This window comes from Vicia villosa, linkage group LG4 (assembly GCF_029867415.1).
Source record: "Vicia villosa cultivar HV-30 ecotype Madison, WI linkage group LG4, Vvil1.0, whole genome shotgun sequence".
NCBI classification, from domain to species: Eukaryota; Viridiplantae; Streptophyta; class Magnoliopsida; order Fabales; family Fabaceae; genus Vicia; species Vicia villosa.
The window spans coordinates 122,437,269-122,451,764 of NC_081183.1; positions in this window are offsets into that span (position 1 = coordinate 122,437,269).

Genomic DNA, 14,496 nt, shown 5'->3' on the forward strand with positions numbered 1-14,496 from the left:
CTCAAATATAACACTATGATATACGTTCATACACTAACCATGATCCTTAATAGTTAAATTTCAACTGTAGAAGATTGCAGCCATTAAAAAAATCTCCATAGTAACAATAACACTACAATATACATACATACACAATTCATAGTCCTCAATAGTTTAATTAGTTGCAGAGTTATAATTGAGCCTCATGTAGTTAGTTGTCCAACGGTAGAGAATTCACTTCCAAACATGACCTAATGTTAAATCTATAAGATCTTTATATGAAATGTTTCAATGTTTGCAATTAGAAATTTAAGTCTTCTAAAATTTATCTACTGACGATTTCGAGAGCTAAAGATCATGCTTTAACATTTTTTAAATTTGTGTTTAGAGACTAGCTGGGATGATGATGGTATAAAACTTGATGCAGGAAGTTGTTGGGCATTATCAGCAATGGCAGCTATGGAAGGCATCAACTGATGCTAAAAGCTGCAGTTGTCCACCAGCCTGTTTCCGTTGCAACCGATGCCGGAGGATATGCACTAACAACTGTTCATTTTCGTGTAGATGAGACAGATATACATGAACTGGTATACTTGAAATATATGTTTACAGTGCAAGGGTGAAGGGGTGAAATATATGTTTCGGAGGATATGCTAATAGTCTTACTACATTTTTTTGGCATACTAAGGCTTAGAATAGTCACTATGTGTTAGCTGGAGATTTCGACCGCTATGTATGTTCTTCGAAGATTTAAGTTTTTTGAAGAGAGAATGGCTTTGGATTGTTATTCTGGAAAATATTATATATGTTGGAGATTCCTAGAATCGAAGCTGAATCGAGATAGGTAGTCCTCAAAGCTTTTAATGGCCTTCGAAATACAAAGTTGTTGGAACTTAAAGTATTTTGACCCATTCTCATGAAGAACACGTTGCCATGTATCGAATAAGGTTCGAGCGGGAAGTTTTGAATTTCGAAATGTTCTGTTTAAATCAACGAGGACAGATGGCACCCCAGGGATTCGAAACGCATGCATGTCGACAACGTGGCATTTCGTTAGTGTAGGACCGTTAGGGTCGAATTAGTATAAATAAGGGTCTTAGTATCAGGATCCAGGGTGTTCATTTTGTACAAATTACACACAAATCGCTCAAGTATCAAGTGTTAAGAGAACGAGTTTTCGCTGAGAAATGTACGTGTAACACCAACACCTTACATATGTTTGTATTTCTATTATCGAATCGAAGTATCTTTTACATTCCTTTACTTTTTCGTTAAGTCATTTTATTCTAGCAATTTACATTTTCTTTACATTCTCGTTGAAGTTTATTTATGTTTATTGTCTAACCAATTTATGTTTCGTCATACATTTACTTAGTTTATTTCGCAAGTTATTCATAGATTTACACCATCTCATTATAGAAGAATAAAAAACCAAGAGAACATGAACCAAATCATCTCAAAAGACAACTTTTCGACACATGTCCTAGGATCAATCTAGTTGATCCTGCAAGTAACCAAGGATATTCATAATTTGGAAGACTAGCGGTTATTTACCGGAAATCACCGTAAACACTATGCTACAATACTAAAGTTATGTTTGGAAGTTTTTTTTGTGTTCATGCAGTGTTTTGTTTGGAGTTAATTGGTGCAGCTATGATATTTGGCATGGATTAAATGGTGTGGCTGTTAGTTTACATCAGAATTTGTATTGGTTTTGGTTATGGCATGATGTTTGAATTGAGTGAATGAGGTTTAGGTAAGACTTATACTTTGAGTAAGACTTATGTTGTGTGCATTATTGTTAATTTGTTTGCCTTACTACAATGAAACTGTGAAGGTGTACCAACTAAAGTGTAGGATTCCATTTGACTGCATTTTCTTGTGGTAATAATCTTATTGGATTTGAATCTTACTATCTGAGTTTATTAGTTCAAATGATAAATAGGGCTAACCATATTTTTTTAACAACAAAGATATACTCAAAGTAGTGAATTTGACACCAATTAAAATTTAAAACCTTATTTAAGGTTACATAGGTTTAATATAATTTTACTCCTACTATCATCACTTAATCTAACACAAAACCTGCCAGAATGTAATTGCATGTTTGAATTTCTAATACTTAACAAGAATTCGGAGAAGTGCTAGATATATTTTTCAATATGGTATGTATAAGGTCGTGCCACATTATATGACTTAAATGTGATGCTTTTGTCTTAGTATTTCTTTGCAATTGGCTGTAATTCAACTAAGAAAAATAACTGACATCGTCTTGAATTATAAAGGAAGAGATAGACTAAAACTCTATATATACATCTATTCTAATTTTTTATTCCAAAGTGCATCGGAAAATGATACTAATTTTTTGGTTTACAATGTTATGAAGAATATATTAGTTATTTATTTTGGAAAGTGTAGAATAGATATATCAGGATGTTTGAAAAAAATTTATGTCTTATCATTTTTATTGTGTTATTACCTTGCAGAGTTGTAGTTTGTATGCATTATCACTTTTGGGTGCAATTTTGTTCCTTAATTTCTATTTGTTGTTTCATGTCTATTTGTTTCATAGCTTCTATAGGACTTTAATTAGTTTTATATTATACATAACCACTTGAAAGTACTTTATAATCAATATTTTAAAATGTAATAATTCAATATTTTTATCATATTTTTGATTATTATCATTAAAAATGTGTCAGTACAACCAATTTTTTATCTTACGGGTCACTATCAAATTATTATTATTTTTAAATAAGGATATATCAATAGATCAAAAACATAGTGCGAATACAAAGCGATCCCTACAGATCCAGCTCCAAGCAACTTTTTTTTTCTTTCTCCATGTCACAAGTTTTTTATTATTATTTAATACAATTGAGTTTTTATAGTAATTGTTTATTTTATAATTATGTAATTCTATTTAAATTCACATGTGTATCTAAATATATCATTTGTCAAGTTTACCATTATATTTTGTATAATCATATTATTTGTTGTAATATTTTGATTTCAAAATTTTTTATCATATTACACGAGAGAATAAATTATAACCATTAGAATATGTATTAACAATCAAATTATTTTGATTACACAATTTAAAATTTCTCATTATAACTTAGCTATTTTATCTATTAAATCTCATTACGAAGTATATATTCTCTTGCTCTTGATTACTTGACCTATCTTAAACTTTTTTGTGGATCATTATTTTAACTTAGAACCTAATTTTTATACTACTAATATTTTATTAGTTAAACTTTTTTTAAATGGTTAATTTCCATTTTACATATGCAATCTGGTCAAACTTCTTTCCTTTATATTTTTTTCGTATTTTTCAAAAAATACTACACCACAAATAATACACCCGGACGACAGCACGGGTCTCTGACTAGTTACCATCTCAAAGTTTTGTATGTGTTAGTTATTTTAAGTTGTTTTACTACACTAGTAAGTTTGTCAGAGATATGAATCTTCATTTTACATCTGTTGAACTAATGTATAAGGCCTTTTCTTGACCTTTTTCTTGTATTCAGTTCCATTCTAGTTAGTATCAAGCAATAATACTTATTGTTATTATTAGTATTGTTTAAATTATAAGATATTTTCAATGGCATGATTTTGGCTCTTTTTATAAGCTTCTACACATTGGTTAGTTTTTTTATATTAATATATTTAGTGGGGGTTACAAACCTCCATAATTTCTTTTAAAATTAAATGTAAAATAAATAATGATAGTTGGAAACCGTCATAATAAGAATTGAAAAATTAAATAAATACCTTGGAGATAAAGAGAGCTAGCCTAGAGCCGTAACAAATATTGAATAAGGATAATAATAAAGCAAATACCAACATAGGGCGTTAAATCTAACAACATTTGAGATATCAAGGTAAACATCTCATTAATTATCCAAAATTGTTACACCCACAGTGCAAAAACCAATGAACTTTACATGAAAGTAAATGATACATTGCAAAAAGTAAGTTAACTTGGAGCATTTGAAATTGAGGCACCGGGGCTACCTCACAAATTCACTTTAGAAGTGAATCTAAATGGATCTAGGTTCTCAACAAAAATTGTTGAACTCATATAGAACTTGTTTTCCATCTCCCCCACTAGCTTACGAACTTCAATCACATCCTTCATAATTTGAAAAAGTACATCAGGGAAAGCCGTCTTTAGACCGACCACTTCGTCCAAAATAACTTTCAAGGCCTCTACATCTTTCTGATGCTCTTCCGCTTGACGAGCCATTTCCTCAAGAGACCTAGAAGAAACCATGTATCTTTACTCTTCATCTTGGAGAGAGCCATCCAACTCAGTCACACGAGCAACCAAGATAGAACGAGATCCATGTTCTTTCACTTCTTCTTGCAAAGAAGTAGTAGCTTTAATTTGCTCCTACAGTACAAGGAGTTCTTTGTGAAGATTTGTGTACTTCAATTCCATAGCTTCTGCTTTGTTCTTCCAAATATGTGTTTCCTTTAAGGATTTACATGGGACTATACGTCACCCTGTCCAATAGAGACAAGAGAAAAGATACATGCAACTTTAAACATGTTGTGAGTAATCACATAAGCCATTTGCATCTTATTCCTTTCAAAAAGATATTTTGGACGAATGATAAATCTGATGACAAAAAAACAATAGCAGCCTCCTCAACAACGCATGAAAGCTGGGAAGAGAAAAAGTACGTCATCTCTATAAAGGGAGAAATATTGCCCTTACCGACATGAACCAGTTTTGGAGAAGTCTCACCCAGGAGAAATGTTTGTTCCTCGTCCCGAACACTCTTTGTAGTAATCAGAGGAGATGTTTCTTTCCCCGCTATCAAAGTGGCCACAAAAACCATAAGGTACGCTTCGAATGCAAGAGTTGAAATTTCTATGGCAAGGATGTGAGAAATTGGTTTTCAAAGAAAGAGGAACTAGGACATTTTTCAGAATGTAGATGAAAGTTTGAAAGCTGAAAAATTTGCGTAAATTCCCAACTGTTCAATTCACCCCTATTTATAAGCCACAAGAGTTGAAGGATTAAAAATAACTGCAAACAGAGAACAAAAAGATCAATGACTATATTTCCACTCATGGATACACACCCACTCAAGTAGACTTATGCACTCTATGGATTGTGTTGCACTCGCTGGTCACGTCACCGCTAATGTCAAGAATGGTGTAGTGGGGAAAATCTGAGATCAAAGCCATTGGATTGACTTGACTCATTATTTCAGTGAAAGTCGCCACCGCGCTTTATTGTTTCCAAAGGAAATGGGAAAAGAGCGAAATAAACCCAAAAAAAAGTTTTTGAAACAAAAACAACAAAAAAGAGAGATCTTAGGTACAAATGTTGATTATAAAAGGGGAAGGTTTTAAGCTCCCCTCATATCTGTGGTATTCCACAGAAACCTTTTTGAAAATCTGTGTAAAAGAGATGTTGTGTGCAAAAAGAAAGGGTTTTGTTTGATTTTAAAATAAGATCGGCAAGACATTACATCTTGTTCCTACATACCTCCTCGGTGCAATGGAGAAGTCAGAGCTAATGTAGTTCCACTTAAAAGGGGAGATTTTTAAAAGGAATAAACACTTTATTATCGTAGGAGAGAATACTCAGCCATTGATCTTAAACATGAGAACAAATGGACCCTTTGCATCACAAATGAAAGAAGGGCTCCAACTTGGATAAAATCAACGAGTATGCCACTAGCTCTCTCAAGTGGAAAAGATTCCATCACATTCATCGATATCAAAATCGTGGGTATCACAACTCGCTACAACAATTAATCGTGTCTAAACTTTGAAAGAAATGCCAACAAGTGCAAAAGATATTTTAAAGAAATATTTTTTTTAAAGTGTTTGCAAACATAAGAAAGTTTTGGAAAAAGGGAGAAGATTTTGAAAATCTAAGAAGGGGGAAGAAGATGAAGGGACTATCCTAAATCATAAAATAAGAGCTAAGTAAAAAAACGATCTAACCAATAAGAAGCCAACACTTGACATTAAGAGTCAATGTAGATTTCCCATCCTTTAGACTACCAACAATAAACCAGCAAAATACCAATTAGGGATCCAGATGAACTTGATTATCTTTAACACAACGTGCACCAAGCCTTTAGAATGCATCATAAGCTCTTGACAAAAATCGGGCAAAGTAACGGCTGTGTACATATGAATTCCTTATCACAATACCTTGGAATTAACCATCAAAGACTTTCAAAGAACCACTTGCATACACATAGAGAAAACAGCCCAACTCCTTGGAGTAAACTCCAAGGACTTCGAGACAAAATAACAGTAAGATAACAAGGTCCAGAGTTGTCAAGGTAACAAGGATCCTTAATGCTAAGTCCAAGAGGTCTAAATCTCCAAAGTGCTCAGGATAGTAACCAATAGTCCACAAAGAGCCTTAAGTCTACTTTATTGTTCAAGTTTGTTATTAGTGTTTTAAGCACAAAGGTAAAGTATGGTCCAAATGGACAAAAGAAAAATGGCGGAAACATAAACATACGTCCAAATGGACAAAGGAAAAAAATGGCATAAACATAAAGATGATGAATGATAAATGAGAAAATAAAAGAAGAAAGCGGAAAATAAAATAAAAGACAATGTAATAAAGAGCGTAAAAAGTAAAGTTAATTGTTAGTTGTTAATTGTAAGTTTTTAAAGATCAATGGTGAGTGAATGATGAACTTGGGTTTAAATTCAATGAAAGCTCATCAGAAGATTGATAGAATCAAAACAACTACACGATAAGCTTTCATAAGTCATAAACCAACCGCATACAATCTCTGCCATTTTTTATCTTCTTTCCGATTCGGGATAAGTAATGTAGCGCTATGTTGAGCAATCGCCAAGTAACTTATATAGAAGTCACCCTACAACGAGGCCGGTAAATAACGATTTGTGTGCTAATGCATGCGAGAGAAACGATATGTAGATCATTTTCCGAAAGCGATGTTGCACAAAAAGTAAATAGGTAATGGTCTCATCTTCATTAAGAACTCAAAATAATTCCAATGATATCGAAGATTTTCATCGACCAAAATAAAAGAGAAGAAGAGGTGGAATTAGATTAAAGTTTCCTTCCATCTTCAAGTTCAATCACTTAATATTGTGGATTATGATTTTCATCACATCAACACCGTAAGTTCATTGAATTAGAAGAAGAATTACACCTCTAAACTTACAATTCAAAGTAAACATCAAAAGAAGGGAGTATGAGAAGAGGAAGTATCAAAAATAAGTTGAAAAGGGCAAAAAACAGGAATCTGTCAACATGAAATCAATTTCATCTAGAGGGAAATCGATTTCATCAGGTGCATTTTTCAAAAATTGCACAAAACAACAACATGAAATCGATTTCAACTAGAGGGAAATCGATTTCATTAGTGCATTTTTCAGAAAAAAACAGCATCTAAAGGGAGAAAACTTGTTTAAACATAAAACCAAATACCTTGTGATCTTGAATACAATTGTGTACGAAAATACCATCAAATAACACCAAAACAACACCATAGATATAGAACACATAATTAACAAAGGATCAATCTTTGAGGATGGAAGTGGATCTAGAAATTACCAATTGAAATGAACTTCTTCAAGAAAAAACACCAACAAGCCTTGATCTACTAAGAATGGATGAAGAAAAAGTGTTTGGATGAAGGTTTAGCTGAAAGATCAGTAAGATTCAATGTGATTTTGCTAATAATAAAAAGTGATCCAAGAAATGATCAAGTGGTGCATATGTCATCAAATGAGGGTGTATGATAGGATTTAATCTTGATGAGACATGGAATTATGAGATCAAGAATATTCTCACAAAAAATGATGCCAAATATCACTAAGCTTGAGAATTGTTCCTTTTTTGCCAAAATTTGCTGCATGAAATCAATTTACCCAGAAGGTAAATCGATTTCCTCTATGAAAAAGTGAGAATCTGGCGTAAAATGTACTACGGAAATCAATTTCATCCGAAGGGAAATCGATTTCCCTTGTAAGAAATGTTGAAAATGCCTTGTTTAATGGATGCTTAGGCTTGATACCTACAAAACACAAAGATACAAAAGAAAGAAAATAATATTTTTGGTATATTGGTTAGTATAACATATACAAACTAAACAAACAATGGTGCTTGATGGTTCCCCTCAGAGATGAAGTGAGCATAACACCAAAAACAAAGCTTTAAGATGAAGCTCTTGATTAATGATTGATATGCAAATGATGTATGATCTTAGGGTCAAAAATTGGGGTATGACAGATGCCCTTATTTAAGTTTCTTCTATCCAGTGACACGATGATTGGAAATCTTCATTTCGACGCGATCAAAGAGACTTAAATATAAAACACACAATTTTTGAAACTCAGATGTAATGCAATGCTAATGAATGCATTAGACATGATTATGAAATATGGGGAAACCTAACATCACTAGGGAGAAGAAATAAATCCACCATGGAAGACAAATGTCTTGTAGGAAGAACTCCATTGGGGAAAACAAGACTTTTTTGGGAAAAGATACTTTACTGGGGAAAATATTTTGCACAAGAAAGGTTAAAGCATCATCTTTCATTGGAGATGGAAGAATACACCAACTTTTACTGGCGGTGGACTACCGACTTTTATTGAAGGTAGGAAATAATCTAAATAAAGACTTTTACTAAAGATGAAGATACAAAAGATGCACCGACTTTTACTGAAGGTGGACTACCAGCTTTTACTGAAGGTAGAAAAGGAATACCCAACTTTTACTAAAGGTGGACTACTAGCTTTTACTGAAGGTAAGAAAGGATCTAAACATCGACGTTTACAGAAGATGTAGATAAAAATGATGGACCAACTTTTACTGAAGGTGCACTACTAGCTCTTACTGAAGGTAGGAAAGGATCTAAATATCGACTTTCATTAAAGATTTAGATACAAAAGACACACCAACTTTTACTGAAGGTGGAAATGGAATACACCAACTTTTACTGAAGGTGGACTACCAGCTTTTAGTGAAGGTAGGAAAGATTTAAACATCGACTTTTACTGCAGATGTAGATACAAAAGATTCACCAAAATTTACTGAAGGTGGACTACCGACTTTTACTGAAGGTAGAAAAGGAATACTCCAACTTTTACTTTAGTTGGACTACTGACTTTTACTGAAGGTAGGAAAAGATCTAAACATCGACTTTTACTGAAGATGTAGATACAAAAGATGCACCGACTATTACTGAAGGTGAACTACCAGCTTTTACGGAAGGTAGAGAAGATTTAAACATCGACTTTTACTGAAGATGTAGATATAAAAGATGCACCGACTTTTACTAAAGATGAACTACCAGCTTTTACTGAAGGTAGGAAAGAAAACAAAGGTATATCAACAAACTTTGTTTTTCAAAGATCAAGGTTGCAAACACAAGTTCACGATTTCAACAAGAGTCATCCACAACTGAAATTAAATCCACGAACAACTAGAATGAAACTGTCAAATAAGACTTGATCGAGTGAGGGCATAGCTCACTAGATTTTTCAGTTCATGAATAGGCTCGAACAGAAGTACTGAAAAATAGATCATCCTTGATGAACGAATTCAGTGGGGAATTAAAAGGAAGTGAACACTTTTTTGCCTAGAGATTCTCTATGTGAAAGGAGACTCAGGTGAAAGTAAACTTTCCCCGACGGCAAAATGAATGTATGACTTTTTTTTATGCATGCTATTGATGTATATGCTTCCAAAACTAGCTCAATAATCGATTCATTATAGACAGAATACAACAGTAGTACATTTAAGCATGTCTCAAGCAGGACACTCGAGGTATCATCTGCAAAAAATGAGCCAATAGTTGTCAGAACAAAATTTTGACGGCTTGGAAAGAATTAAGCCGAGACGCTCCTTTTTGCCTAAGCCGCCATTTCGGGTTTTCAACTTAGCGAGCTGTTCTTTTATTATTTTTAGGCAAAGTATTTCTTTACTACATCACCATTCACGGGACGTGGGAGCTCCTCTCCATCCATAGTTGCAAGAATTAATGCACCTCCAGAGAAGGATTTCTTAACAACATACGGTCCTTCAAAATTAGGAGTCCACTTGCCTCTTGAATTAGAGGTGAAAGACAACATCCTTTTGATCATGAGTTCACCTTCTCTGAATACACGAGGTTGAACCTTCTTATAAAAAGCTTTCTTCATTCTTTTCTACTACAACTGACCATGGCATAAAGCCGTCATTCTCTATTCTTCTATCAAATTTCAATTGATCAAACCTGCTCTGGCACCATTCCGCCTTAGATAATTCGGGTTCCCTTAAAACCCTCAACGATGGAATCTCAACCACAATGGGGAGCACTGCTTCCATACCATAAACCAGAGAAAAGGGAGTTGCCCCTATTGAAGTACGAACAGATGTACGGTACTGATCAGTGGTTTTTACATGTTTATTTACCGTTTATTTTAGTCATCTTTGCTTTATATTGTCAAGCATTTTACTTCATTCTTCTACATTTTATGCTTTGTTTGTGTATTGTACAGTTTGCAGGCTCAAAGGAATAAATCGAGACAAATCAATGTGAAAAGGTACAACAAGCGGAGTTTTTAAGGAAGTGAAAAATCATGCTACAAGAGGCCTGACGCGACCACCCAGGTAACCTGGCACTGGCCATGTTAGGATGAAGCGTGGCCAAGAAAGTGCAAAAGAGATGAAAGTCACGGGGCTGACAAGGCCCGTGTTAGCAAGTGTGGGATTTGGAAATTTTCAGCATGTTTCTCATCTCGTGACAAGCGTGTAGTATTTTGATCATAACTAGAGCTTTGTAACTCGGAATGAGGTGGTTCTAGCGGCAAAATTTTGCTAACAAAAAGGGCTATAACTTTGATGAGAACCTCAAAGCATAATTCTAAAGTAGGGGGCTGACACGGGACGTGTTAGGAGGCATGGGACCAAAAAAATAAAATTTAAGCTAACAGAAGCTGACGCGGGCGCCCGTGTCTGTTGCACCCCAAAATTTGCCCTCCTGATTCTAGTTTTATTTGGCTTAGGCTTTGCATTTCATTTGCATACTTTCTGTTAGATCATTTGCATATGGCATTCATTCATCAATAAATCTAACATGGGATCAAGGGTTTCGAGTGTTAGGGTTTCTCTAAATCTTTGAGTTTCCTACTTCAGATAAGATTGTGTCGACTGGTTCTTCTGTATGCATTGAAATGTGGAATTCGGGTTGATTCATGGACATCTTAATTCATCAAGGGTATTAGCTTTTTCTTTTCAATGTAAGTTGTTAGTGGATTGAATCGTTAAATCTTTGGGCCATGGCGCGAGATATGAATTTGTGGGCTCAATCTTGATCGAGGCAATCTTATTATTGCTAGTTTAATTGAATCGAATTACGGGTACATTGAAGTTGCACGTAGAATGGTTTGTGTTCATTAAGGATTGGAATTGATTTGGAATTATCATTGGATTGGTATTCATTCAAGTTCAATTGGAGAAATTGATTGGTTTCTTGTTGAACTCAACTTTGTGATTCAAGTGATTAATGGATATCAATTTCAAGCATAATGGAGGAAAAAGAGAAATTCAAATTTGATTTAAAAGAGAATCACATCAACACCCTAATTCCATTGAATTTGAAGACGAATTAGATCTCTAAACATGCAATTCAAAGTAAACATCAAAAGAAGGGAGTAGGAGAAGAGGAATCATCAAAAATAAGTTTAAAAAGGCAAAAAACAGGATTCTGTCAGCATGAAATCGATTTCATTCAGAGGGAAATCGATTTCATCAACTGCATTTTTCAAAAACTGCGCAAAACAACAGCATGAAATTGATTTCATCCAGAGGGAAATCGATTTCATCAGTGCATTTTTCAGAAAAATAGTGCACTTTCTAAAGGGAGAAAACTTGTTTAAACATAAAACCAAACACCTTGTGATCTTAGATACAATTGTGCATGAAAACTACCATCAAATAGCACCAAAATAACACCATATATGTAACACACATAATCAACAAAGGATTACATCTTGAAGGAAGGAAGTGGATCTAGAAATTACCAATTGAAATCAACTTCTCCAAGAACAAACACCAACAAGCCTTGATCTACCAAGATTCGATGAAGAAAATGTGTTTGGATGTAGGTTTAGCTCAAAGATTATTAAGATTCACTGTGAATCTCACTAACTTTTTTGGAGAGGGAGAGCTTTGAGTGATTTGGGAAAGGTTGGGAAGAGAATTCGCAAGACTGATTTTGGCTCTCAAAAGCTTCTAGAGAAATTTTTGCAAGGTGAGTTTGGCTATCAAAAGCTTGTGAATTAAAGGAGAGGATGCCTCTATTTATAGAATTGGAAGTGAGGGTAGTGGCAAATTGGTAATTGTCCCTTGGAGATTAACTTGAATTTAATTGGTAAGAAATGGGATTTAAATGAGGTTTATGAAAGAAATTAATTATAGCAATGATGTGGAATGTTGATAATAATAAAAAGTGATCCAAGAAATGATCAAGTGGTGCACATGTCATCAAATGAGGGTGTATGATAGGATTTAATTATGATGAGGCATGAAATTATGAGATCAAGAATATTCTCCCAAAAAATGGTGTCAAATATCACTAAGCTTGAGAATTGTTTCTTTTTGGCCTAAATTTGCTGCATGAAATCGATTTACCCAGGAGGAAAATCGATTTCCACTGTGAAAAAGTGAGAATTTGGCACTATGGAAATCGATTTCATCCAAAGGGAAATCGATTTCCCCTGTCAGATTTTTTGAAGATGCCTTGTTTAATGGATGTTTTGGCTTGATACCTACAAAACACAAACATACAAAAGAAATTAAGCAATATTTTTGGTATTTTGGTTAGTATAACATATACAATCAAAACAAACATTGGTGCTTGATGGTTCCCCTCAGTGATGAAGTGAGCATAACACCAAAAATAAAGCTTTAAGATGAAGCTCTTGATTAATGATTAAGATGCAAATGATGTATGATCTTAGGGTCAAAAATTAGGATTGTGAAATATTGGGATTGTCAAAAGATGTAGACACGAAAAATTGTGATTGTGAAAAATTGGGATTATGATCTTAGGGTCAAAAGATGAAAATGAAACGATGATTGGAATTCTTTGTTTCGACACGATTGAAGAGACTTAAATATAAAACACAAATTTTTTAACCTAAGATGTAATGCAATGCTAATGAATGCATTAGTCATGATTGTGAAATATTGGGAAACCTAACATCACCAGTAAGAAGAAAGAAATTGACCGTGGAAGACAAATGTCTTGTGGGAAGAACTCCACTGGGGAAAACAAGACTTTGCTGGGAAAAGATACTTTATTGGGGAAAATATTACGCACAAAAAAGGTTAAAGCATCATCTTTCACTAGAGATGTAATAATACACCAACTTTTACTGGCGGTGGACTACCGACTTTTACTGAAGGTAGGAAATGATCTAAACATCAACTTTAATTGACGATGAAGATACAAAAGATGCACCGACTTTTAATGAAAGGTGGACTACTAGCTTTTATTGAAGGTAGGAAAGGATCTAAACATCGACTTTTACAGTAAATACAAAAGAGGCACCGACTTTTACTGAAGGTGGACTACCAGCTTTTATTGAAGGTAGGAAAGGATCTAAACATGGACATTTTACTGTAGATACAAAAGATGCACAAACTTTTACTGAAGGTGGACTACCATCTTTTACTGAAGGTTGGAAAGGATCTAAACATCGACTTTTATTGAAGATGTAGATACAAAAGATGCACCGAATTTTACTAAAGGTGGACTACCTGCTTTTACTGAAGGTAGGAAAGAATCAAAACATCGTCTTTTACTGAAGATGTAGATACAAAAGACACAACAACTTTTACTGAAGGTGGAAAAGGAATACACCAATGGTATGTAAGACTAACCCCTTCTCCCTCAATGACCGACCAAAGACCCAATGGGCCAAGGGCCAATCCGTCTCAAGCCCACTATACTCAACTCATCATATAAAACAATTCAAATTCTCTTAGAAAGTACACAATCTCTGGTCTCTAATTTCACTTTACTCTTTTTTAATATTGACCTGGCTTGAGCGTTGGAGTGTTAACCATGCAGGTCCACTCCTTGCAGCTGTAAAGGAGATCAAAGCCCTCATTCAAGAAGATTATCATCAGTGTCCCATCATTTCTTTTTCCCAAACCGCAACAGGTTCAAATAAAGGAAAATAGTTATTTTCAAAATTTGGAGGGATTCGAAAATATATAAGTGCCCCATATTAAAGTCTTATTTAAAAATTAGGAAATCGTTAATATTTATACTTTTTTTATACTTTTTAGATAGGTATACTTCTTCATGGAACTAGTTATGAGTAATCTTTCGTCACTAACATCATTTCTCAATAAATTAGAGAGTGATATTATATACTGAACTAAGGGTAATATCATGATATGAATTATCAAACAAATATGACTAAAAACGGAACAATTTCAATATTATAACTTAAATCAACAATTTATAGAAATAAATTCAGTACATATTACAACGA